The sequence below is a fragment of the Podarcis vaucheri genome (assembly GCF_965113315.1).
Source record: "Podarcis vaucheri genome assembly, chromosome: 3".
NCBI lineage: Eukaryota > Metazoa > Chordata > Lepidosauria > Squamata > Lacertidae > Podarcis > Podarcis vaucheri.
Window position 1 is genome coordinate 98169626 of NC_138761.1, and position 25466 is coordinate 98195091.

Genomic DNA, 25466 nt, shown 5'->3' on the forward strand with positions numbered 1-25466 from the left:
GGATCCTAACTCTGTTCAGCTTGGTCACATGGCATCCTGGTGGAACTTATATAGTGAAAAAGGGCAGTGTAAGTCAAACTCTTATTTTAAAGGCTCCCCCCACCCCGGCCAGGCTTAGGCTGGCCCACTCCTACGCTTAGGATGGGTCTGTAAGCATGTGCTTTATACATTTCAGATGAAAGCAACGTGATTTATGTTAAGTGAGAGCTAAATGACACGCTTTCCGCCATTTCATTTATTTATAGTCCATTAATTTTTCATCACTGCTTGCATGCAAAACTCTAAACACACAAACACATGCAAGCACCACAAAAGTTTCCATGAAGTTAAAATCTGTGATTCCCTAAGCTCACATGTGCTATCACACCTGGAGATAGATATAGAAATTTATGCTGTGCTGTGACACCTTCTCAGTACAAAAACACTTTCCCAACATAATTTAGAGATAGTCAGTTGGATTCAGTCTAGGAGAGAGCTGTGCTTAGATGCCCTCTCTGGAGAGGACTTTTTCTTCCCTAAATCAAAATCTCTCAGACACCTTTTCCCATCTCTGAACTGGAAATAATAATAGCGACCTACCTTGTGTAGCTGTGAAGCTTGCAAAATGATTTGGATTTTTTATATATATTTTTAGAGATGGGATCATAGAATTGTAGAGTTGGAAGGGACCACAAGAATCTAGTCCAAACCCTTGTAATGCAGAAATCTTTTGCCCAACATGGGGCTCAAACCCATGACCAACTGAGCTATAGTTTCACATTTAAATTTCCTGGATGTAATTTGCATTGACTGGCAGGTTGCTGGTCCTGCACAATTCAAGGTCTCATAGTATCGTAGCTCCCTTTTCACAATCCAAGTTATGTCACAAAACTCACCATTTGGAAAACCTTAGGTCTCGTTGTTATCAATAAAGCAAATCAGGCTGCAAATCCTAAACACATTGAGGAGATGGGGAGAGAAAGCTCATTAAACCCAGAGGGATTTAAGAAGTTTAGGATTGTGTTGGATAAATTGCTTGTGTTCCCTTCGCCCATGTTCCAGCTCTGTCTCTCTCCTGCTCTTACCCTTACTGTAGGAAACACCAACTTTCATATGAATTTCTCAATTTCTTTCTCTCTCGCTTTCCTGAAAACATGCACATCACTGGCGCCCCTGCACTCCCAGAAACGCAAAAGCACACTTTCCTCCTGCTAATCTCCCGTCTTTCTGGAGCAGCAAGTCTGAGATAGGCTGGCTTAGCAGCATTGCTCTGTCCCCACTCCGCTCCACTCTCCTCACTACCTTTGTCTACCAGCCAGAAGTGCAGGTGGGAGCAGCAGGTGTGCGCTCTGTTCCCTTGAGGCAGAATCTTTCCATTAGCTGTCTCCAAAGCAGTCCGCTTCGCCCCTCCCTAGATATATAAACCGAGTGCCCATAAGGCATGATTAAGAATGACACCACACAGTTGTAGCTGCGTGGGCCTTTGCGAGAGATTGCTCTCCTCCGGAAGAATTGGTTATTTAGATACAAGGCTGAGGCAGAGGAGCAGGATCGATGTACCTCCCCTTGTTTGGTGGTTGTTGTTGTTTTCCAGGAATAGTGCCCTGCCTTTTAGTTATAGGCTAGGAATGCAGTCGTTTTCCGCTCTCTCCCCAGCCCACAACCTCCCCACCTCATTCCTTTTGGAAGGAAGTGTCAGGACATGCTATGTCAGCTGTGTGTGTGTGTCCCAGCTGTGCCTCTTTATTTAGCATGGGTGCATTGTCTTACAGCTGCCATTTCTGCAATGCCTGCAGCAGGGGATCCCCCAAGCTTTCTTTGTGGGGGTGGGGGGGGTAAGGACACATCTGAAAAATCTAAGGAACCGTCATGGGCAGCACAAAATACCCATTTAACTAGTAATACACAGAACACACAGAGAGAGAGACCAGAAAGCCCCTCCCTCCAAATGACCCCCAATAAAACAGATTATTATTATTATTATTATTATTATTATTAATACCCCACCCATTTTGCTGAGTTTCCCCAGCCACTATGGGAAGCTCCCAATCAAGTGTTAAAAACAATACAGCATTAAATATTAAAAACGTCCCTAAACAGGGCTCCCTTCAGATGTCTTTAAAAAATAGGATAGCTGCTTATTTCCTTGACATCTGATGGGAGGGCTTTCCACAGGGTGGGTGCCACTACCGAGGAGGCCCTCTGTCTGGTTCCCTGTAACCACTTCTCAAAATGAGGGAACCGCCAGAAGGCCCTCACCGCTGGATCTCAGTGTCTGGGCTGAATGAAAGCAGGCAACATTCCAACAAGCACTCTCTCTCTCTCTCTCTCTCTCTCTCACACACACACACACACACAGGCACTGGGGGGTAAACATTGGGAGGTGGAAGGCCTTGTGAGGTGCCAAAGCGGCTGTCTAAAAAGATATATACGTCTCAGTTGTCAAAAGCCAGGGTGACTAGGTGTGTCTTCAGCAGCTGCTGAAAGCTGTGTAACGAAGGTGCAAGACCCATCTCTTTGGGGAGGGACTTCCACAAAATAGGGGCTGCCTTGGAAAATGCCCTCTCCTGAGCTTCTGAGAGTGGTGGAACAACCAAGAGGGCCCCCTCCACTGATCTTAGCACCCAAGAGGGCAGAGCCAGCCCAAGACATTTTGACACCTGAGGCATACCACAAAGTGGTGCCTCCCCTCCCCACCAAGGAAGAAGGGGGAGTGAAGATCGACATCAGGGACAAGGGCAGGGGAATCAAGATGTACATCAGGATCCGCTGTAGCAGCCGATCCTACTACCAGAGGCGGTTGCTTCACATTTCCTTATGGGTGGGCCCAGTGGCGTAGCGTGGGTTGTCAGCTCCCAGGGCAAGGCAAGTAATTTGCGCCCCCTAACCCGTGGATTTGCGCCCCCTAACCCGTGGATTTGCACCCCCTAACCCTAACCCCCAGATGTTGCGCCCGGTGCGGCCGACCCGCCCCCCTGCTACGCCACTGGGTGGGCCGGCCCTGCAAGAGGGTGTGTAGGGAAGGAGGTCATCTTTCATATATTTGCAATCCAGTCATTTAGGGCTTTAAACATGAGCACCTTAAACTGGACATGGAAATGAACTGGCAACAGGTGTAGCTTTTGTATTTTATTTTAACAGGGGTTATGTGAAATCTAAAGGTAACCTCAGCCAGTAATTTGGTTACTGCATTTTGGACTGATGGCGGTTTCTGAATCATCTTCAAGGGCAGCCCCACACAGAGCACTTTGCAACAATCCAGTCTGGAAGTTCCCAGAGTATGGAGTACCATCATCTTTGTCCAAAAGGGGCTGGAGCTGGCAAGCCAGCTAGCGATGAGAGAAGTACCAGGGTCCCCTGAACCTGTCACTAAACAGATATTACAGAATGTAAATTTGTGCGAATTTTATCCAGATTTCTGCATCTCTTCCTCTCCTTCTTTTTGGCGATGCATGAGTAGCTTCCCTGCTTGTTTCACCTCCTCTTCAAATGACCACTTTCTGGAAGCACAAATGTTGGAGTTGTCCAGCAAGAAATATTCCTATACCCACAAAATATTTTTCTTGACAAAATAATAACCACATTTTGTTAGACTATGGCTGTAACAAAAAGGACAGGCGGAATGTTCAAGCTGAATTCTGAGGGCTCGTACCAAGTTGCTTTTACTTTTGCTTATCAAGGAATGAAGGTGCCATTTGCTATTTCTCGACTTATTAACATTTTGGGCTAGCCCTTTCTGAATCTAGATGAACGCCTCCATTTTAGCAAGTGTTAAATGGAGATATGTGGTCAAACCTTTCCTCTGCATGCCAGTTCTTACCGCACAACAGCATCAGCCCTGCACTACGAGTTGTAGCTATGTGACATGTTATGTCATGCCAAAGAGTGAACCTAGAGAGGCCCATAAAACGAGGGAAGGGCAGATACTTCTGCTGTGCCATCAAAGAGTTCAAATTACAACCCAGCTCAGATGCTTCTCATTCTCCTTTCTTGTTTCCAAAAAGATGGTTGAGCACTAAGAGCCTTCTGTTGAAATATACTGGATTGGAAGGAGATGGGAGGTTTTTTTTTATAAGGGCCTTCCTTAAACATCTGCAGAATTAGTTAAACCTTCCTTCATACCTTATTTAAGTTTCCTTCTTTAGGTTTTCCTTCACCACAGCAAGTGGTTTCATTCAGTTGTTATCATATTATTGTTGTTGGCATCTTCTGTCTTGAGAGACAGAGGGTTGGGCCTCCAGGGATGAAGTCAAATCGCTGTGTTAGCAGCACAGAAGTGGCCTCCCTGCGGCGCAAGCCGGGGCATTGTGTGTATGGAGGTCCTGGGCTGCCCAGACAAGACCCCCCTCTCAGCCTCACTTATGTGGTCCAAAGGAAAGCAGAGCAATATGCATGGCCACAGGAATTGATGGAAGGAGGCATACAGGGCACCAGTCAACTGCCCACTGAAGCCACCTCCTAGGGGCCAAGGTAGGCCCCCCAATGTTCATGGGCATAGCCATTCAAATGATGTGTGCACACCATACCCCGTGACTGATTATGTGAAGTGGGGCTTAACTGCCCCTCCCATATTTTATTCATGTTAGCACCTAGGGACTCCACTCTGGATTTGTGTAGGGTTTACTCCTTAGCTGTTTCTTCTCCCAAATATATCCTGTAAGACAGCATAGTCTTTTAGGATCAGAGTTTTTCCTCTCCTGGACACACACACACACACACACACGTGTGTGTGTCTTAAAATCAGTATCACAAACTCACAGGATGAGTGAGTTTTATATTGTGATGTGTGAGAAAACAGCATAATGGAGCTTTAACCATTTTCTGTGGGTTTGGGATCACAGGTGCAGTACTGATCTTTGTACCCCATTCAAAAAAAAACCCTCTTAGTTCTGATATTTGTTTAAAAATAAAAATGCTATTCGTTTCTGGGCTCTTTTCAAAGCACAGTTTTTGAGCAACAGTTTAGAGTTGAAGTATGTTCAGGATCACCTCCAACCATGTGATCTTTACCCTTTACCCTGAAGTCTTCTTCGGAAACCCTGCTTCAGATCCCATTAGCATCTGAACTAGGGCAGGTGTACATGAGAAAGAGGGCTTTTCTGGGGGTGACACCAAAATGCTGCAATGCTCTACCAAAGGAAGTACATCCAGTACTTTGCCAATTTTCGGCAGGCAGCCAAGACTTATCTTTTTTGCAAACATTTTTCTGTATGAGTTTTTTTTAAAAAAAACAGGATTCTGATTGCTGTTGTTTGAATTTGAATTTTCTAATACATTTTAAGTGCAATTGATGAACTTTAACATTTTGGTTTATTGCTTATAGTTCTGAACATGTGTCTGCCATGTTCAATATTCCTAAAGGAAGGTTTAAAATGTTGAAAATGGACAACAAACAAACGCTAAATGCTGCAATGGGGAGGGACTCATGGCTGCTTGCTACTTAATTCTCTACAACCTTCACAACTAGATAATAATTTTATCCTTCCTGTTGGCAAGATGCTACTTTTATGACTAATGAATTCTAACATTTTCACTGAATTTATTAGAGTCCTCATTCCTTCTTTTATTGTTTACTATTGATATTTGAAGTTACACAAAGTGTTTTGGAATATTCTGCTCACTGCAGTCTAAGCCAGGTCTCACCTCGCGAAGCACTGTCTAAATCTGCATTTAGTGTGGCTGCTGTAAATCTCCATCAAAACAAAGCAAAAAAGTTTCCATATTGGTTTTATCAACAAGCTGGGAAATAGCTTTTGTAAGCTTTAAAGTGTGAATTTGCAGCTGAATTTCAAATAGAACAGTCCTTTCCTGTGCAATTCCACATGCCTAAGGTAAAGGGACCCCTGACCATTAGGTCCAGTCGTGGCCAACTCTGGGGCTGCGGCGCTCATCTCGCTTTATTGGCCGAGGGAGCCGGCGTACAGCTTCCGGGTCACGTGGCCAGCATGACCAAGCTGCTTCTGGCGAACCAGAGCAGCGCATGGAAATGCTGTTTACCTTCCCGCTGGAGTGTTACCTATTTATCTACTTGCACTTTGACGTGCTTTTGAACTGTTAGGTTCGAAATGCAGAATGCAGCAGCTAGACTGGTGACTGGGGGCGGCCACTGAGACCACATAACACTGGTCTTGAAAGCTCCCAGTATGTTTCCGAGCACAATTCAAAGTGCTGGTGTTGACCTTTAAAGCCCTAAACGGCCTCGGCCCAGTATACCTAAAGGAGCGTCTCCACCCCCATCGTTCTGCCTGGACGCTGAGATCCAGCGCCGAGGGCCTTCTCGTGGTTTCCTCATTGTGAGAAGGAAAGCTACAGGGAACCAGGCAGAGGGCCTTCTCAGTAGTGGCGCCCGGCCTGTGGAACACCCTCCCATCAGATGCCAAAGCAATAAACCTGACATTCAGAAGACATCTGAAGGCAGCCCTGTTCAAGGAAGTTTTTAATGTGTGACATTTTAGTGTATTTTTGGTCTCTGTGGAAGCCGCCCAGAGTGGCTGGGGAAACCCACCCAGATGGGCGGGGTACAAATAAATTATTATTATTATTATTATTATTATTAGTTGGCAGGAGCAGGGACCGAGCAACGGGAGCTCACCTCGTTGTGGGGATTAGAACCGCCAACCTTCTGATTGGCAAGTCCTAGGCTCTGTGGTTTAACCCACAGCGCCACCCGCATCTCTTGCACATGCCTACACAACATTAACTATACTGGCACCACTGCTCCCCACCCCCAATTACTGTCCAAATACATCCATAAATATGGACATACGAATGGCCTTTCTGAAGCCTACCAAAGATTGGGAAGGGCTGTGGCTCAGTGGTGGTGCAGCTACTTTGCAGACAGAAAGTCTCAAGGCTTGGCATTTCCAGGTACAGCTGGGCATAGGGATGGACCGATGTGTTCATTTCAGTTCTCATTCTTCCGATTTTATTTCTGTAGCGATTTCACCCTCTTTGTTTCAACTGAGAACATTTCCCCCCCCCAAGCAAATCTGCCTAATGTTTGTATTTTCATGCATTAATTCGTTTTCATGCACACTTTCCCCTAATCTATGCACTTTTGGTAAATGTTGTTCGGTTAGATCACTCCCTTAAATAGGCCTATGGTGGGGATTCCACCAGTGGACCTGTCTGCACATTTGGCGGATAGAAGACAGAGGTCGATACTGAAGGCATGGTGCTTAGTTGAGAGACCTGGGCAGAGGGGCTACCTTCTTAATCCCGCCCTCCGATCTGGCATAAGGGGAAGTGTCCTGAGTTGATCTACCCAGAATGCACTTACTTCTCTCCCATTGTGGTAAACAGGATTGAAAAAGGCAGAACTTTGTCGAAAGTGTGTGGGAACAAGGATCCACCGAGAAATGGATCAGAAGAAACAAGGAGTGAAAGGGTGGGGTCAGTTGCAGAAAGGTCAATCTGGAATGGTCATCCAAGATGGAGGTCTCTTGTATTAAACCCCAATAAAACGTTTGTTGTGAATTTACCGTTGCTTCCACCTTCATTCCGTAATTCAAGGAACAAAGCATATAGGTCTCCTTGTCTATCAGCTGACAAATGTATGCACATTCTGGCAGTATTCCCTCTATCCCATCTCCTTGAAATGCTGAGCTTTTAGGGGAAATGGGAGGTTTTATATTCTTGTAAAACTCCAGATGAATTCAGATTTTGAGTTCTGGAGGTAATCTGAGGCCTTCCTTTTATCCTCAACTGAACTTAATGACTCAGACTTTAATGATTCATGACTCATGAAGTTCAGACCAGGATTCACATATTTCACCTCAGATTTCCGCATCTTCTAGAGATTCAGGTCTGCAGCTCCATCTGTAGCTAGAAAAACCTGGCAGTCCACAAAATGTGATAAATAAGTGGTAGCTGGGAGCAGAAGGGTGAGTGGGAAATAGCACTTATAGATGCTGAAACTTATGAGTAATGAATTGCACAGAGGTAATTTTAGGGGCATTCCTAATTAAGATGCATCGCAACTGTTTGAATCAAATGGGCACCACTTATTTCACTTCTTGTCTGGACCTTATTTCAGGTACTGGTTATATGCTATTGCAGCTTATCCAATGCAATAAGTATGAAACCATACCACTTTCTAGAGGTAGCACAAATTATTCTGTGGAATGCTCACAGGTAGCAACACTGCCCCCCCTCCATATTGTGAGCACATTCTATCGGTCAATTCATATTTGCAACACACAAGTTTGGTTTGTGAATTGTCTCTAGATGTCTTTTTGTAAATTACAATATCTGGTTGTCTTCTTTCTTCTTTGGCAACCACTCGTAGCTGAGTAAGATTGTCTTCCATGAACATGGTTTTAACAGTGAGTCCATAAGTGACTGTGGAGACCAGTTATGGATCCACATATCCTTCCACAATGGGGACATAGGTTTCCGGGTGGGTCAGGGTTTGCCAAGCGTGCCTTCCTCTTAGCACATTTCTCCCTTTTGTCCTGAGTTCAAGTGTCTTCAAAGCCCATGACACCTTTGGTAAAGGCTGTTCTCCAATTGGAACACTCGCAGGCCAGTGTTTCCCAGTTGTCGGTGTCTATACTACATTTATACAGCCACATTTGGGGTGGCTGTATGTTTGGGGAGGTGGAGTCCATTATTGCAAGCCTCTAATTTGCATTGTCCACACATAGCAAACGAGTTAAGTTTCCATTGCCTGTATTGAAGGGATTGCTCAGATCGTAGTTTTGGCCCATGCCATCACATTAATCCTGTCATTCCAGGAAACATTTTGGAGACTGATCCAGTACTCATGAGGCTTCAGAGTTATTGATCTCACTGAAGCACCCTGGCTGGCTTCCAGAGAGCCTTCATGCTTTGGACACATGGAGGGACTCCACAAGGCTAATGAGAAGCAGAGCTGCACTGTTGGCTCCACCACAGTGTCACACATCTCTCCTCAGCCCCATCCATGATGCCTGCATTTTGAGCATGTGTTTCTGAAGAAAGGAGACCTATAGAATAGAATTGATTGGGGTTCCAGGTTCCAAGGAAGCCTACCTGCATAGAAGTCCCCATCTTCAGAAGTCCACTATCAATGCAAAGACATTATAGGGGCAGGGAGATGTGAGGTATTGGCGATTTGGCCAGTGGCACAACCTGATTCCCATAAGTATTGCATAGTACTCCCACGTTTACAGAAAGGAAGGGGGCTTCTGTCTGGCAGTAGCCTATGATAATATCCAAGCATGATAGAGAAAAGAACTTGTAACATTGGGATTTGAAGACTGAAAAAATACTGGCTTATAGAAGATAGAACAGTTGGATGTTAATGAGTGGATACAATACAGCTGCAGGACAGAAAACCGGAAGTAAGTCTTTTTATTTTTCTTTATTCTTCTATCTCTTTTCCTCTTCTCCCCTTTTTCTTCCTTCCTTTATTTCTTTTTTAAAAAATATTCTTTCTGCCTCTGTCCTTTATAAGATTAAGCATTTCAGTATATTATAAAAAAAGATACTTCCAGTTAGTTTACCAGCCATAAACTAACTGGAAGATTTATTTTGGCCACTTCCCTTACAGGACTGTTGTGATGATAAAATGAGGACACCCCCCTCCGGATACAAATATGTGATTGAAAATATTTAAACTTTTGACTCCTGGAACTGTTCAAAAACCAAGGCACGGCTTCCGATTGGCTGCAGGAGTGTCCTGCAGCCAATCGGAAGCCGCAGAAATCGCACCGGACATTAGGTTTCTGAAAATCGTTCGAAAACCAGAACACTGACTTCCGGGTCTTGATCGTTCAGGAGCCGATTTGTTCAGGAGCCAAGGCATTTGAGAGCCAAGGTACCTCTGTATTCAACCTCATAAGATGGAGAGCTGTCTTGGCCATTTACCTTTGGCTGCTAGCAAGCAGCAGCTTGGTGCCTCGAGCAAAAAAAGTATGCCAGAAGCTTCTGTGAGCTTACGAAATGGATCCAGAAGAATTCCCGGCAAGTTTCTAAGGTTCAAGGCTGGTCAGGGCCGTCAGCTGTCTACCCAAAGCTCTTGTAACCGTTCTGTGTCAAGTACAATGGCTTTGTTTTTCCATTCGCAGAGATGATTAGCATATGCAGAGTGTCAGCTGTATTTCGGAAGGTGTCAGCTGGAGTTTCCCCCGGCCTAACAAAATTCTAACCGAGGGCTGTGGCTGTGACAGAGATACCGCCAGTGACAGAACAGTATGCTGATGGAAAATGCCTGTGAAAATGTGATTTATTTCCCTTGGGTGGATCTGGCATGTGTGTGTTTAGATGTCTGAAATATATGGCACACCATAGTCGTCGCCGTCATTAGTATTATTAAATATATAATTGCCTAGGAAACTGGGAATGAAGTAGGGAAGGCAGAACTGTACTTGTCTCAGGACAAGTATGCTCAGATTGCAAAGGATTGTGGCAATAGGGAGAAAACTGCTAGCTTTTAATTATCACGACGCATTAAAGCAATGATGGGGTTGGCAGGCCATTATTGAAAATCATAGCGTTCCTTGCGACTTTCCAACTTCTGCATGGGTGTTTGAGGGCTGTGCCCTCGTTTTATTTGGGGGCAGGAAGTTCACAAACAAATCCCGCACATAAATAAAAGGATTTGTGTGCTTGCTTTGCTGCTACTTCCCCTTTGCCTGCTCTGCCCCAAAGTGTAGTAGATAACACAAAGCTCACTAAACTGGAGCAATTACTCCCGGATAAGGGAGGATCAAATGTCATGTCATTTAAATAACAAATTTTTACCACGACCAAACACAAGAAAGTCACTAACTTGCTCCATTTTCAACTAATGAAATCACTTCAGGAAAGAATTATTCTGAATGGACGAAAACAAAGCTTAACACAGGTAAGGGTGCAGTCCTAGACACACTTTCCTCATAGTTGGTCTGGTTGTGTTTGATGGGGCTTACTTCTGAGGAGAAATGTGTGAGGCCATGCTGCAAGCCCCTCCCCCATGCAGCTAAACTAATTGAAACCCATTTCAAGGCTCATAAACTAGGAAACAAACCCATTAACTATTCATTGACTGATTGAAAAACCCCTATGATTACACTGCTAGCGGGGCCGGGGGGGGGCATTGTTTTTGCATGAATTTTTCAGAGGGAGTCTGGTTCACATGGGTACGCACAAGAGCTCATTCTAACTGCGGAGGGTGTTGGAGCTCACTGCCTTTCATTTTGAGCTCCAAATGGCAACCCATTACATTTCTTTGAGGCAAGAAGAGTTACTTTACTGAAAAGCTTTTTGTGTGCGGGGGGGGGGGTTGCAAAATCTAAAAAAAAGAAAAGAAGAAGAGCTTTTGAGCTTTTTTATTGAAAATGTACATTACAGTGGTACATAGCTGTCAACTTACAGATTTGAAAATAAGGGACCAGCAGCCTCAAAAATAAGGGATCAGCAGCCAAAATAAGGGATTTTCCGCACACAGGTATGTTCAACTTCTGAGCCCCTCCGAGCCAAAGGCAGAAAGCCCAGCCAGCAGCCAAATGAAGCCTCAAGCCGTGGTTCCCACAGTGCAGCAACCCGGCAAAGGGGATACAGCAAGGAAAACCACCGTCACCTCTCTGCTGGGAAGCGCTGAGCAAAGGTGAGTCCCCAGGCAACGCAGCCGATTTGATCGGCACAAGGCATACAAGCTCCACCCCCTAGTCGTTCTTAGACTCCTTATTGGGTGAGCAACGCAGCCAAGCAACACAGTTAGAGCCTCCTTCCTCTCTGGCTGGCAGGGAGGGAGGGAGAGGAGCTGCTTCCTTTGAAACCCGGGAAATTTAAGGGACATCATCAATAAGGGACAGCAGCCGGACATGGCGCTGGGATAAGGGACTGTCCCGCCAAATAAGGGACACTTGACAACTATGCAGTGGTACCTCTGGTTGTGAACGGGATCCATTCCGGAGGCCCATTCGCAACCTGAAAAGAACACAACCTGGGTCTGTGCACGCGCATGTCGCTATTCGCTGCATCTGTATATGTTCTTGACGTCATTTTGCACGTCTGCGCATGCGCAAGCAGTGAAACCCAGAAGTAACCCTTTCCAGTACTTCTGGATCGCCGTGGGACACAACCTGAAAACGTAACATGAGGTATGACTGTACCAACATGGGCTGCCATACACCCGAACGTTTCAGCAATTTCCACCCAGAAGCTATTTACAAGGGCTGAATACTGACTATGTCCGGGAAATTCTGGATGTTTGGTAACCCTAATATGGGTGCCATGTTGAGCGTTCGCTGAGTAGGTTTCACTCCATGAAAACCTGCACCTGTTGCATTGTCATAGTGAATAGCTGCCACTGAGCAGTTACCGGAAAGGGCAGCAGTGCCCTGTTTAGTTTCTATGGAGGATTATGTCTGTGGTGCCCTTTTGCAGGGTGGCAAAAGGAAGTTCTTCATGGCTTCTTTTTCAGGGTCATTTTATACTAACTATAAATTTGTTTAAACAAACCAGGAGGTTAACCGTTCGCCCAAGTAGAGGAACAGAAAGCCAAGCCCAGTACCACAGGGATATCTGTGTCTTAGCCACAAATACTTCCCAGTAGATTCATCCTCCCCTGCCCTGCCAAATCCAAATTTAGCACCAGAATACTCTTGAAACTAGGGCAGGAACTATATTACTTCCAGGTACCTACTAATAGAACTGCCAACTGCTTGCTATGACCCATGGCTGTACCACTATATTTGTAACAGCTCGGAAGTGCAAAAATTTAGCCAGTGTTGTATTTTCTGGGATGGCAATTAAGTAATTTGAAAAAGTTCCACCTAATTAAGTGTGGTGGGATAGGCTGCTCTTTAAAGGCTGCTCTTTAAAAGTCTAACCACCTTTCCTTCCCTCCATTAATATTAATATTCCTTCCCTCCATTAATATTATTCTTTGATTATCTATTGTTTGACTTTCTGGAATTATCCCTCAGTCACTCTCCCCACCTCACAAGTGCATAGGAAGACAGGAAGCTGCCTGATATGGAAGGCATTATTCACACACACCTTTACCTCGCCACTTCCCCTCTGGGTAAAACTGATCTTTAGTGCTGAATTGGAACAAAGGGCAATTGGGTTTTCCTTGGATTGTTGTTCTGATTTAGCACCAAAGAGCGAGTTTTCCAGAGGAAAGTAGTAAGACAAAGGTAAAATTGCTCAAACCCATGCACAGAAATCACCTGTCAAGTGGAAAACTGCTTGGGCTTTCTAGGCATCAAACAAGCAGAAATGTGGACAAGCCCTCAGTCAGACAATTGGCCCATCTAGTGGAGTATTGTCTACACCAGTGGTTCCCAATTAGCTAGTTATTGAGGACCCCCTATTTTTCAAAAGCCAAGCTAAGAATCCCCAGTGTGGTGTAGTGGTTAAGAGCGGTAGACTCATAATCTGGGGAACTGGGTTCGCTTCCCCGCTCCTCCACATGCAGCTGCTGGGTGACCTTGGGCCAGTCACACTTCTCTGAAGTCTCTCAGCCCCACTCACCTCACAGAGTGTTTGTTGTGGGGGAGGAAGGGAAAGGAGAATGTTAGCCGCTTTGAGACTCCTTCGGGTAGTGATAAAGCAGGATATCAAATCCAAACTCTTCGTCTTCTACTACTTTTGACAATTTTGATAACTCTATAGTAGTTACCTCTGCAAAGCAATTATTTGAACAAAATGCAGGGTAGCCCCTAAAAAGCAAAGGATTTTAGGTATACTTTTTAAAAAAAAGAATTTGTGATATTACCATGCTAAATTCACAAAACAGTTAGTTGGGATGAGGCAAGGGATGGGACTGCAGACCCCCTGAGTGTGTTCCACGAACCCCTAATTGGGAACTACTGGTCTACACTGACTGCCAGTGGTTCCCCAGGGTTTCAGACAGGGGCCTATCCCAGCCCGACCTGAAGATGGTGGGACTGAACTTGGGACCATCTGCATGCAAGGCAGACACTGTGCTGTTGCGCACTGGCCCTTCCCCAAATTCATTTCATTAATGACAGTTTCCATTTGTCAGTTCTTCCCTTCCCATCAACTTTTAAAACAATTAATATAAGATTGGTTGATTTATCCCCCTTCCTGGCAGTGCTGTCCCTCCCTGCTCACATATGCACAAACCTCTGGGGAACAGCTCCTGCAGTCGCAGACTGCTCAAATGGCATTGATTTTTCCGTATTTTCTATTTAAATCACCTGGATGGCCCCATGAATAAAAGTGAGAGAATTAGAAGCACAATTAATAGCCCCATTGACTTCTAAAGGAGCCACTGCAAGTAGAGACATTGAAGAATGTGCCCTAAGTGCTTTGTTTCATCAGGAGACAGCATAAAATGTCCCTAAGTTCTTAAGATGCCTCAGGGAATAAGGCCTTAATTCCAGCTGTTCTTACTCAGTGTGCTGTATTTAATATTGTGTGAGCCAAGAGGTGCAAAGTCCGGCTTATAAAAAAGCTATTTATTATATAAAAAACCCCACAAACGATGGCTGCTATCCTGAATCTAGCTTGAAGCCCATTCTCCCACAGGTCTAATTCATACTGCTCACAAGTTTGTAGATGTAAGGCTGGTCTTATAGAGTTCCACAAAGAAAATCCTGCTTGGTTTCAAGAAGCGAAGGAGAACAACAGGTGCAGCTGCCCAAGGCACAGCAGGAGCTTTGAGAGGAAAGTTGTTTCTGCTTTTAACTTTCTGTGAAGAGAATTGGCCATGCCATGCCGCGTTTACTGCTTGGCAATGACCAGGCTTTGCTGCCTCCATCTTTCTCCGCACAAACAGTCTGTTCAAATCTGTGTGTGAGACAGAACCAAAGTGCATTGCTCTATACATGTAAAATTGCAATTGTCTTTTTTTTTAAAGGAAGGATTTATGTGAGGATATTTAAATATGCCCCCCAAAAACAGAAATGTCTAATTATGTTCCTGTTCAGAAGAGAGAGGGTTTTATTTCCCAGGAAGAGACCATGTGCTTTGCATAGAGGTTCAATCCCTGGTGATTCCAGGCAGGGAAAGGAAAGGCTTTATTATTATTATTTTTATTAAATTTGTATACTGCCCTGTACCCACAGGTCTTAAGGCGACTATATAAAGGCTTTGGAGGTCTTTAAGCAGAGGCTTGACAACCATATGTCAGGAGTGCTCTGATGGTGTTTCCTGCTTGGCAGGGGGTTGGACTCGATGGCCCTTGTGGTCTATTCCAACTCTATGATTCTATGATTCTGTCTGATCCCCACCCCCCTCAAAAAGGGTAAATAAGTAAAAACCAATAATGTTCCTTTTGCCAGGTTTATTCAAAAAAACCTGATTCAGGTCCCTTGAGTTTTCTATGAGCATATGCTCCGCCATACCTATCAAAAAAATTACCATCATATTATCTTCCCTTATCATAATTTTTTTTTTGGTCTTTTGTCAGAAACATGCCCAACACATCCATAAATCTTCGTGTTACTTGTCCCTTCTTCTGTCTTTTTTTTTTGAGAAGCAAAATTACTCCGATCCATTTTTTAAAAGCTATACGCACCATGTTATTAATCCCCCCCCCATGGTTAAAAGTAAAATAAAAATGCTGTTCAGAGAAATTCATAGGTGCTCACAGAAAGGGTTTTATGAACCCTCCAACAGCTGCAAAGGTTATTATAGTAAGCAAGGAGTGTGCAATACATAGCTGTCAAAAAGCTATCTGGTGTGAATGATTCTCCATCATGTTCCCAATTTATTTATAAGACTTCTGTGTTTTTTAAAATGCAGTTTCACAGTCTATTGCCTGAGTCAGTGTGCTTGGGCATCTACTCTCCATTTCTGGCTTATCGTGTAGGAAATGGACACAACCCATAGACTACCATGCTTCTCTACCTGTCTCATATTTGACATCACAGGTTATATCACATGGTGGAGCAGATGGCTGTGGCTTATGGAGAACAGGCTCATTGGCCAAATTGGGATCTGTGGCAGGCCAAAGGTTCCCTACCCCTGAACTAAAGGATAGAATAATGGAATGGGGCACAACTGTTCAATGTCCCTATTAGCCAATGTAGCTTAAAGTCTTGAAAGACCTACATTGGCTTCCAGTACGTTTCCAAGCACAATTCAAAGTGTTGGTGCTGACCTTTAAAGCCCTAAACGGCTTCGGTCCAGTATACCTGAAGGAGCGTCTCCACCCCCATCATTCTGCCCGGACGCTGAGGTCCAGCGCCGAGGGCCTTCTGGCGGTTCCCTCATTGCGAGAAGCAAAGCTACAGGGAACCAGGCAGAGGGCCTTCTCGGTAGTGGCGCCCGCCCTGTGGAACGCCCTTCCAGCAGATGTCAAAGCGATAAACAACTACCTGACATTCAGAAGACATCTTAAGGCAGCCCTGTTCTGGGAAGTTTTTAACGTGTGATATCTAACTTGACTGGAGCCCCATTTTAGGACATCATGATCTGGGCTTGAGCCAGTGTGAATGGGCATCCTGATGGCAGAGCTCCCTGACCCTCCAATCACAATAATGTCTGATATGTTTCTACCAAAATATAACACTTGTGCTGGAATATGAATTTTCAAAGGTCCCCCCCCAAATATATATATATATATATATATATATATATATATATATATATGCAAATTTGAATAAAGATGGCTAACACAAATCTCCTGAAAAGTACCTAGAAACTTCACAACAGTCCATCTCTCTAAAAAAATCTAAATGTAGGGGGTGTCTACATCAGCCCACTTGACCATAAATAAGTTTTCGTCCAATGGGACTTTTTTTTAACTTTACACCTGCCCTTTTTTTGACAGGTTGAAGTCTTCAACCCTCTCGCTTGGCCCTAGACTTTTATTAGCTGATCTCAGTCCTAGTACTTGGTATATTTGGTTTAGTGGGAGCTGTTAAGATTCTTCCTCGTGTTCAGTCCTGTACTAGTAATAATAGTCATTCAGATTTCTTTTCTCAGCTCCCATTCCGGAGACTCCAGTGTGTTTTGATTTGTCTCACGGAAACAGTAATCTTTTTCAGAAACCTCATTCCTTCTGGCTCCTTTCAAGTGGGCACAGTTGTTTTGTGACTTCTGTTTGTTGTGGTCACCCTTGCTAAGCAGAAGCTATTGGGAAGTTAGCCTGGTAACAAGCTAAATATTTCTTCCACATATATTTTGTTTGTTTGCTGCCTGAAAATACTCAACGAACTGCACATACAACAGTGACTTGGTAATAAACTTCGCATACATCTTCTGGGGTTTGTTCTGAACAACAACGAGACTTTCATTTTCTTTCACCTTCTCTTTCTGCTTTTCGCCTTGCCTTCTACAAAAATATTTTAATCCAACGGAGACACAGATACAAAGAACCATGCAAGTAGTTCTGAATCCCCAGGAGCTTTGGGCTCGTGTTTCTCAGGCAGCAGCCTCCCATGCCATGTGGCAAAACCATTTCGAAGTGGTGGGGGTTTTCAAAAGCATTTTTTGATATGGTGTGTGTGTGTGTGTGTGTGTGTGTGTGTGCATGAATGGTCTTTGGTTTAGGGCAAGAAATCTGACTGGGTTTGCTGCAAGTCCTTGGCCATGCTTGAAAAAGGTTGTGGATTTCTTGGCAATGGAATTAAAAAAGAAAAGTGGCTACAAATTTATTTGTACAGTGGTACCTCGGGTTAAGTACTTAATTTGTTCCGGAGGTCCGTTCTTAACCTGAAACTGTTCTTCACCTGAAGCACTTTAGCTAATGGGGCCTCCTGCTGCTGCCATGCCACCGGAGCACAATTTCTGTTCTCATCCTGAAGCAAAGTTCTTAACCTGAAGCACTATTTCTGGGTTAGCGGAGTCTGTAAACTGAAACGTATGTAACCTGAAGCATATGTAACCCAAGGTACCACTGTACAACAAAAGTCTATCAAAAATGAGGGAGTGGGTAGGTAAAGGTGTGGTATAGAACATAGGTAAAGGGACCCCTGACCATTAGGTCCAGTCGTCGCCGACTCTGGGGTTGCGGCGCTCATCTCGCTTTATTGGTCAAGGGAGCTGGTGTACAGCTTCCGGGTCATGTGGCCAGCATGACTGACTAAGCCGCTTCTGGTGAACCAGAGCAGTGCACGGAAACACCGTTTACCTTCCCGCCAGAAAGGTACCTATTTACTTGCACTTTCACATGCTTTTTCGAACTGCTAGGTGGGCAGGAGCAGGGACCGAGCAACGGGAGCTGACCCCATCGCAGGGATTTGAACCGCCGACCTTCTGATCAGCAAGTCCTAGGCTCTGTGGTTTAACCCACAGCGCCACCCGCGTCCCTAGTGGTATAGAACATAGAGCAGCACAGAAGGCCCCGCATTGTTGGGATGTGTATAGGTGCTAAGAAAGGATATATTTAATATATATTGCCCGTCCTTCCTCACATTTGTACAGCTTAAATGGAAGCTTAGATAGGCTAGTTTTAGCCTTTTAGTTTAAGTAATCTAGGATGCTTTAGGGCAGACTGAATTCTCTTGGTATTTTCCCCCTTTCTCCCCCTTAAAACAATGGTCACAGAAACAATCTTGTAAAAGGTGAAAAGAACGTTTACTTACTTAGAATACTTCTTGAAGACAAATGTAACTGATTTGTGGAATGCACAACCTGAAGAAAGAGACAATGCATGTGCTTTTGTAAACAAGGAAAATCTTTAAGAAAAATTATTTGAAACAAAAACAAAAAAAAACTAGCTAAATCATAATCAACAAATAATTTATGGGCAAATTTTCTTAAAAAGTGGAACAAAATAATACTTGTTGAAGAATAAGCCAGGTAAGGAGATGGCTATGCCCTTCCCCTATCAGGACACAGTGGGAGTGTCTCATAGAGTTTTCTCTAGCAAACCTAAAAGGAAACTCTGTGCTTCAGCACCTATCATGTGCCTATCTAGCAAACATGCATTGTTGATTTGACTGCATTGTAACTATCACCCCCCCCCCGCCCCCCACACACAGCAGGACAGACTGGGTAGGAAGCTAAATTGCAAAGCCCTGTTAAGCTTGTTTACCATTTGTTCCAATGGAATGCTGTGAAGGGAGATCCTCCCTCCCACCCACCATTTCAACTTAGAACAGACTAACACGTTATTTCCTCCACAAAATGGAAAGGAACACATATCATTGAATCCATTCTGAAGCCTGGTTCCTGTTGCTTTGCAGATGACGTCACGATGATGGAACCTGAATGTCTCCTCAGCTCCCCATGAGCCAGGGGACAATGAAAGTCCCTCAAAAATTCTCCCATCACCAAAGGCTCCATGTAAGTTCCCAAGAAGAGAAAGGAGCTAGTATGGCATGGAGTGATAGCACCAGGGAGAGATCATGACAAGCTGGCCCTGAACTTTGAGCAACCTAATGAGCTCTGGGACAGCACTTCTCTTTACGTTGAAACTTATGGGTCCCCAGTTGCTACCCTGGGCACCATCACTCCAAAGGCTTTGCATAACTTTAAAGCCTGTCATTTCCTTCTGCAGCAGAGCTGAGTTACCTCTTCATCATCTCAGAAAGGTAATAAGTCTCCCAATAATATATGTCAGGGATAGCCACCCAATGGTTTTGACTCAGGAACTTCAAATGCCACCCCAACACACACAAACACCTCAAATCCTGATGACATTCTCTTTATTACATACCTCAGAATCATAAATCTGAGCAAAGGGTTCTTCCACTATGTGAAAAGCAACAGCGGCTTTTGGCAAGGCATACACCTGCTCCTTAAGATTTATCTATGGCTATATTTTGCATCCACTTTGCCTGGTTCTCCCAAATTCCTTATTGTGTGTTTGCATGTATGTTTTTGTAAGCTCTGTGCTGATGCCTTGACGGCTCTTGGTAACAGCCCCACTGCCAGGGCACCATCTGGTGGACGAGGTAAAACACGGGGACTTCTTCATTGTTAATTGACTGTCTACATTCACAACAGAACTGAAAAGCCAAAAGTCATTGGAAAGGTCTAAGCTATACATATTGTCAACCACCACACTAAATAGCTCTCCGTGGGCAAAAGCCAAAGTCAACTCTATTCAGAAGAGTTGAATTGCTTTACACATCATCTCCGAAATACCCCGCCGCACTTAAAATGTGTATATTATATTAATTATAAGGCTTCTCAAGACTGCCAATCGTTACAATGGTCTAACGTGCATTATCAAAAAGCCTCAGTTCTCTGGCTGTGCTTCAGATATGCAGAAATCTTCTTATAGGACGTGTTTTTAGAAAGCTGCTTTATTCCGTCCCTTTAGTGACACATTCACATCAAGGGGGGGGGGGTATCAACAGTAAATGGCATTTCCAGTAATGAAGGAATAAACCTAGATATCCACAAGTCCGTTACCTTGGCAACTGAGTGGCACAATCAGAATCTCTCAATTGCAGCGCCATTAGGCTTTCTTTCCCCTTTCGAAGTGTGTGTGTGTGTGTGTGTATTCCACAGATCAGCAAAAGGAAGGAGGGGAATGATTGGGGAGGAAAATGTCCAACAGGAATTTTCCTGGAACACTTCGGAAGCATGCAAGCAGTGAATAGGGGCAGGAGAACGAAGCACACAATGGCGGCCCCCATAAACCTCATGATTGCAATCAGCTTTTTAAGCACAAAGAAGATGACTGACACCAGTATAAGCACACTTGAAGGAAATGCCATCTCCCCCTCCTTCACAGGCAAAATTAGTTGCCTGGTAATGGCACAAATAAAGCTCCCAAAGAAGGCTTTGACATCCTCTGGGTAGGAAAAATATATATTGAAAATGGAGCGGCCACTTATGCTTCATAAAAAGGTACCCCCTCCCCAAAAAAGGACACAGATTTGCATAGAATTGGCATGTGACAATATATGTATCGGTGCAAATTTCGTGAGAATTACTATGGTATAAGCAGACAGTGAGTGACGAGATGACCTAGCTGTTGATGGCAGACTTTTCCGTCTCTGCTCTCTCTTCTTATGGTTACTTTAATGATAATAATAATAATAATAATAATAATAATAATAATAATAATAATAAAATTATTTTATTATTTATACCCATCCGACTGGGTTTCCCCAGCCACTCCTCAGCACATATAAAAATAAATTTAAAAAGTCACACTTAAAAAACTTCCCGATACAGAGCTGCCTTCAGGTGTCTTCTAAAACCTGTGTAGTTCTTTATCTCCTTGACATCTGATGGGAGGGTGTTCCACAGGGAGGGCTCCACTGTTGAGAAGGCTCTCTGTCCAGTTCCCTGAAACTTCACTTCTTGCAGTGAGGGAACAGCCAGAAGGCCCTTGGAGATGGACCTCAATGTTCAGGATAAACAATGGGGCTGGAGATGCTCCTTCAGGTATACTGGGCCGAGGCCATTTTAATATTGGATTTGGACTGGACAGCCCTTCAGACAAAGGGCTCTTTCAAATAGAGTACTGACGCTGCTTCAAATAGAGTAGTGCCTTTTGTTAAACAGGACATGTGGCCAACCTTATTAGACATATCATGGGAGGAGGCACTGGGGTTGACATTCTATTTCCTAATATTCTAAGACCCAATGCTAAGCTCACTTACTTGAAGGCTAAAAGGGTATAAGGCCAACTGCAGTGTGTTGGGAAGTTCAAATCTTACCCCAGCCAGCCAAATCTGCAATACGAGGAGAATAAAATTGGTTACAACCTTACAGGCCTCTTAAAAACATTACTGAACTTCTTTTTTAACTTTGGAAAGTTTGTTGCTAAATACTCTTAAGAACCACCACGAACTATAAAGGTGCTTCACGGGCCATATATTTCTAAGCCTGTGTAAATAGAAATTTATAAAATTATGAGCAGTATGGAGTACATGGGTAGAGAAAGGTTCTCTCTCTCTCTCTCTCTCTCTCTCTCTCTCTCTCTCTCTCGAACACTGGAATTTGTGGGCATCTAAGGAAAGCTGATTGCTGAAAGATTGAGGACAGAGAAAAGTGCTTCTTCTCATAGTCATAGTCAAACTCCCACAGGAAGCAATGATAGCCACCAGTTTGGATGGCTTTCAAAGAGGATTGTACAAAGTCATGGAGGATAAGCCTATCAGTGGATACCAGCAATATCAAAGGGAGTGAGTTATTGAATTTCAGTTGCTGGAAATCACAAGTGCTGTTGTGTTAGGGTTTTGCTTGCTTGTTTTCCATAAGCAACTCATTGGTCACTGTGAGAAAAGGATTCTGGATGAGATGGACCACTGGCCTGATCCAGCAAGCTCTTCTTATGCTCTTAGATTATGCTTTCTATAGATTATTCACTTTTTTCCCAAACTGAAACCTCAACACTACAAGAAAACACTGGGCAATATCCAACAAACTTGCTATAACAAACCAAGACCTCTTTGCCGTGCTTCGTGTTCCTCTATCTTTTTTTTTTTTAAGGCTGACGGTTTTTATGCTCTGTCTCTGAAGATAATTTGTTTTTCCTACTCCCAACCAGATTCCTAATGAACATCAAAGTGGCTCTTTTGAGGCCAACCACATCAGTTGAAAGTCTTCAATTCGACACAAATAGAACTGGTAAGTATAGTATATCAAGGGGAAACACTCTTGTTTTGGTGCCTTGCCAATCCTTTCTTCTCGTCATTTTTCTTGTCAATATATTAAATAAATAGATAAATAATCTCCTTCCCTGGCTGCAGGATAGAAAAGATGATGTATAGCTAAGGATGGGCATATTAGCCAATTTTGATTTCTCTCAGTTTCTCATTTTTGCAACCTTCACTTCAGTTCTCCACATTTTCTTATCAGTTTGTGAATTATTTTAAGTCCTCATAACAATTCATCAGAATTTAGTGTGAATTTCTCCAAATATACACATTTTTTCAAAGCAAGTTTCTCCTAATATTGATATTATCCCAAGCGCCATGTGTTTCTGTTTTTTTGTTATGTTCACTACTGTATATTTTTTTATTCAGCCTTTACCTTGTTGTATGTATTTTTGGACACATTACTTGGCTGGAGAACAGATTTGCAAAAATTCGGCGAAGTGTGAATTTCAAAGGATGGTTACATTTCTGTTCTCCTACTGTGAATAAGGTGGATTCACTTTTGAATGCAAAACTGAATAGAATTTCTCCCCTATCCTTACATGTAGCTCACTGAAGCAAATGTGCTAAATGGGTAGAGAAGGGTGCAGAATAGGCAACAGTCAGGAGTTCAACCTACTCTTTGGAGTTTATATCACTGGTCCAAACATATATAAGGACAGGCAGTATATAGGCACATAGGTAAAAGGTAAAGGTAAAGGATCCCTGGACAGTTAAGTCCAGGCAAAGGCAACTATGGGGTTGCGGTGCTCATCTCACTTTTCAGGCTGAGGGAGCCAGTGTGTCCACAGACAGGTTTCCGGGTCATGTGGCCAGCATGACTAAATCGCTTCTGGTGCAACGGAACCGGGACAGAAGTCAGAGTGCACAGAAACTCTGTTTACCTTCCTGCCACAGCTGTACCTATTTATCCACTTGCACTGGCATGCTTTCGAACTGCTAGGTTGGCAGAAGCTGGGACAGAGTAACAGGAGCTCAACCCATCGCAGGGATTCGAACCACCGACCTTCTGATCAGAAGAGGCTCAGTGGTTTAGACCACAGCACCACCCGCATCCCAATATAGGCACATGGGAAACTGCCAGTGCTAGATCTAGCTGTCCATCTAGCTCAGGGCTATTGTTCAAATAAACATGTGAGACAGCACTAACCAGTTTCTACTGCAGACTCTTTTAAAGGCAGACCCTGGTGTTCTCTGTGGCAGCAGAGAGACAGGCAGAGAGAGACCAATGCCTGCCCTGAAAGAGTTACATGCTTCTGTTAGCTTAGCTGTAAAAGTAAGCTGGCAACATAAGCCACTTATTAGGGTTGCCACTGGAAAAGTATGAGCTTGGGGGTGGGGTGGGGTGGGTTAAAGCAACTCCACATGGCGTATTTGCTGTTGTTGCATTTGCAAACTTACTCTGTTTCCAAATACTTGCAAGTGACTCCCGTAATGGAGCAGGGGTAGGAGTTCATAGGAAAGATTTTGCCAGCAAGAAAGGTTTTTCGTCTTTTTGCTTCTCATTTCTCCAGTTTGTTGTTTTTGTTTTTGATTTGTGGTTTTGATTTTATGGGAGCTGAAGGGGTAGAATTAGTAAATCTGCTGGTTTTTATATTTCACTGTTTAGCTACTTTGATTTATCATAGGTGCAACTTCTTTGATGAGGAATCGGCTTGACCTTTGTATGCCTTGTGTTTGCCCAATATTTTTCTCCCCTTCACTTTGAAGGCTGGGTCCATTACTTTTTATGTCGGTAGACTTATATTCTATTTTTCTTGGATGAACTGAATTATTGGGCATTATTTCCTGTGGAATTTGGCACATGTTAGGAGTCATTGTTTTTGAATTGCAAAACCTGAAAATATAAGCAACATTGGAATCCAAGTCTTCATTTAGTCAGCTAACATCCATTAATGCCTTCAATAATAATCCCTTGCAATTTGGGCAATGACATGTCTGTAAGAATGGCACGCTGGGAAGGGCAGTTGAACATGTTAGAGGAGACGAATTGGCCTCAGAAAATGAAAAGGCGACACTTCTGTGGCAGGCAGTCATGGCTTTAAGGAGAGCAAGTCCTCAGACCTCATTAATTCTGCAAACGGCTATACCACATAAGGATGGAATGTTACCCAGCATAATTTAGCAGCCCTATTGGAAATGTCTACATAAGGTGAAAAGCAGTGCTGAATCAAGGAGGAGTATGCCTGGGTAGGAAACCACCTGGGGACTTCACATGTGCAGCCTTCAAGATGGAAGAAAGGTGGGGTGGAAATGGAAAGGAACTTAAAGAAATAAATAGCCACGTGGCCAACTCCCTAACATTCTCCAGTACACTGTACACTGCCGTGGCCACCAGCTCCTACCCTCCCAACCTCAGGCGGATTTCTTAAGCCAACTTCCAGCTCTCCTCCTACTTATTGTGCTGCCACTGCTGCATACCCTCCAACATTTCTCCGATGAAAACAGGGACACCCTGTTCCATTATTATTATTATTACCCTGCTCATCTGACTTGGTGGCCCCATCCACTCTGGACAGCTTCCGACATATGTGAAAGCATAATAAAGCATTAAACATTGAAAAAAAATCCCTATGCAGGGCTGCTTTCATGTGTCTTCTAAAGGTTGTCTAGTTCAGTGTTTCCCAACCGGTGTTCCGCGGCACACTACTGTGCCGTGAGACATTGGCTGGTGTGCCGTGGGAGGGAGGCGGGCGAGGCGGGCGAGTCGGGCGGTGAGAGGCGGTGGCGGCGAGGATCCGCGTCGAGCCAGGGGCGGCTCCGCGGTGGTGGTGCCGAGCGGCGGGGCAGCGCGTGCAAAAGGGAGGAGCGCGAGACAGCGGAGGAGGAGGAGGCCGGCATGTCCGGGCAGCAGCAGCAACAACAGCAGCAGCAACTCTCGGCGACGGCTCCTCAAGCCCCGCCGCCGCCCCCTCCTCCGCCCGCTATCGCCGCCACCACCACAACAGCCGCCGCCGCCTCAGTTGCCGCCGTCCCTCAGTCCCTCGCTCTGCTGCCTCCTCCCACCCCCAAAGCTTGGAGGTTCCCCGGCAAGGGGGAGGG

The 25466-nt window shown here is 44.3% G+C and overlaps 2 long non-coding RNA genes across 2 annotated transcripts in view; one reads left to right on the forward strand and one right to left on the reverse strand.

Moving 5' to 3' along the window:
• Positions 1-25466, forward strand: part of LOC309528344 — a 1081412-nt gene that overhangs the window by 454126 nt on the left and 601820 nt on the right. The gene's annotated exons all lie outside the window — the stretch shown is intronic.
• LOC309528343 overlaps positions 3289-25466 on the reverse strand; it is a 414681-nt gene continuing 392503 nt past the window's right edge. The window contains exons 3-4 of the long non-coding RNA XR_014217688.1: positions 18447-18495; positions 3289-3348 (exon numbers count right to left, since the gene is read on the reverse strand). This is a non-coding gene — a long non-coding RNA (uncharacterized lncRNA). The remainder of the gene's footprint in view (positions 3349-18446; positions 18496-25466) is intronic.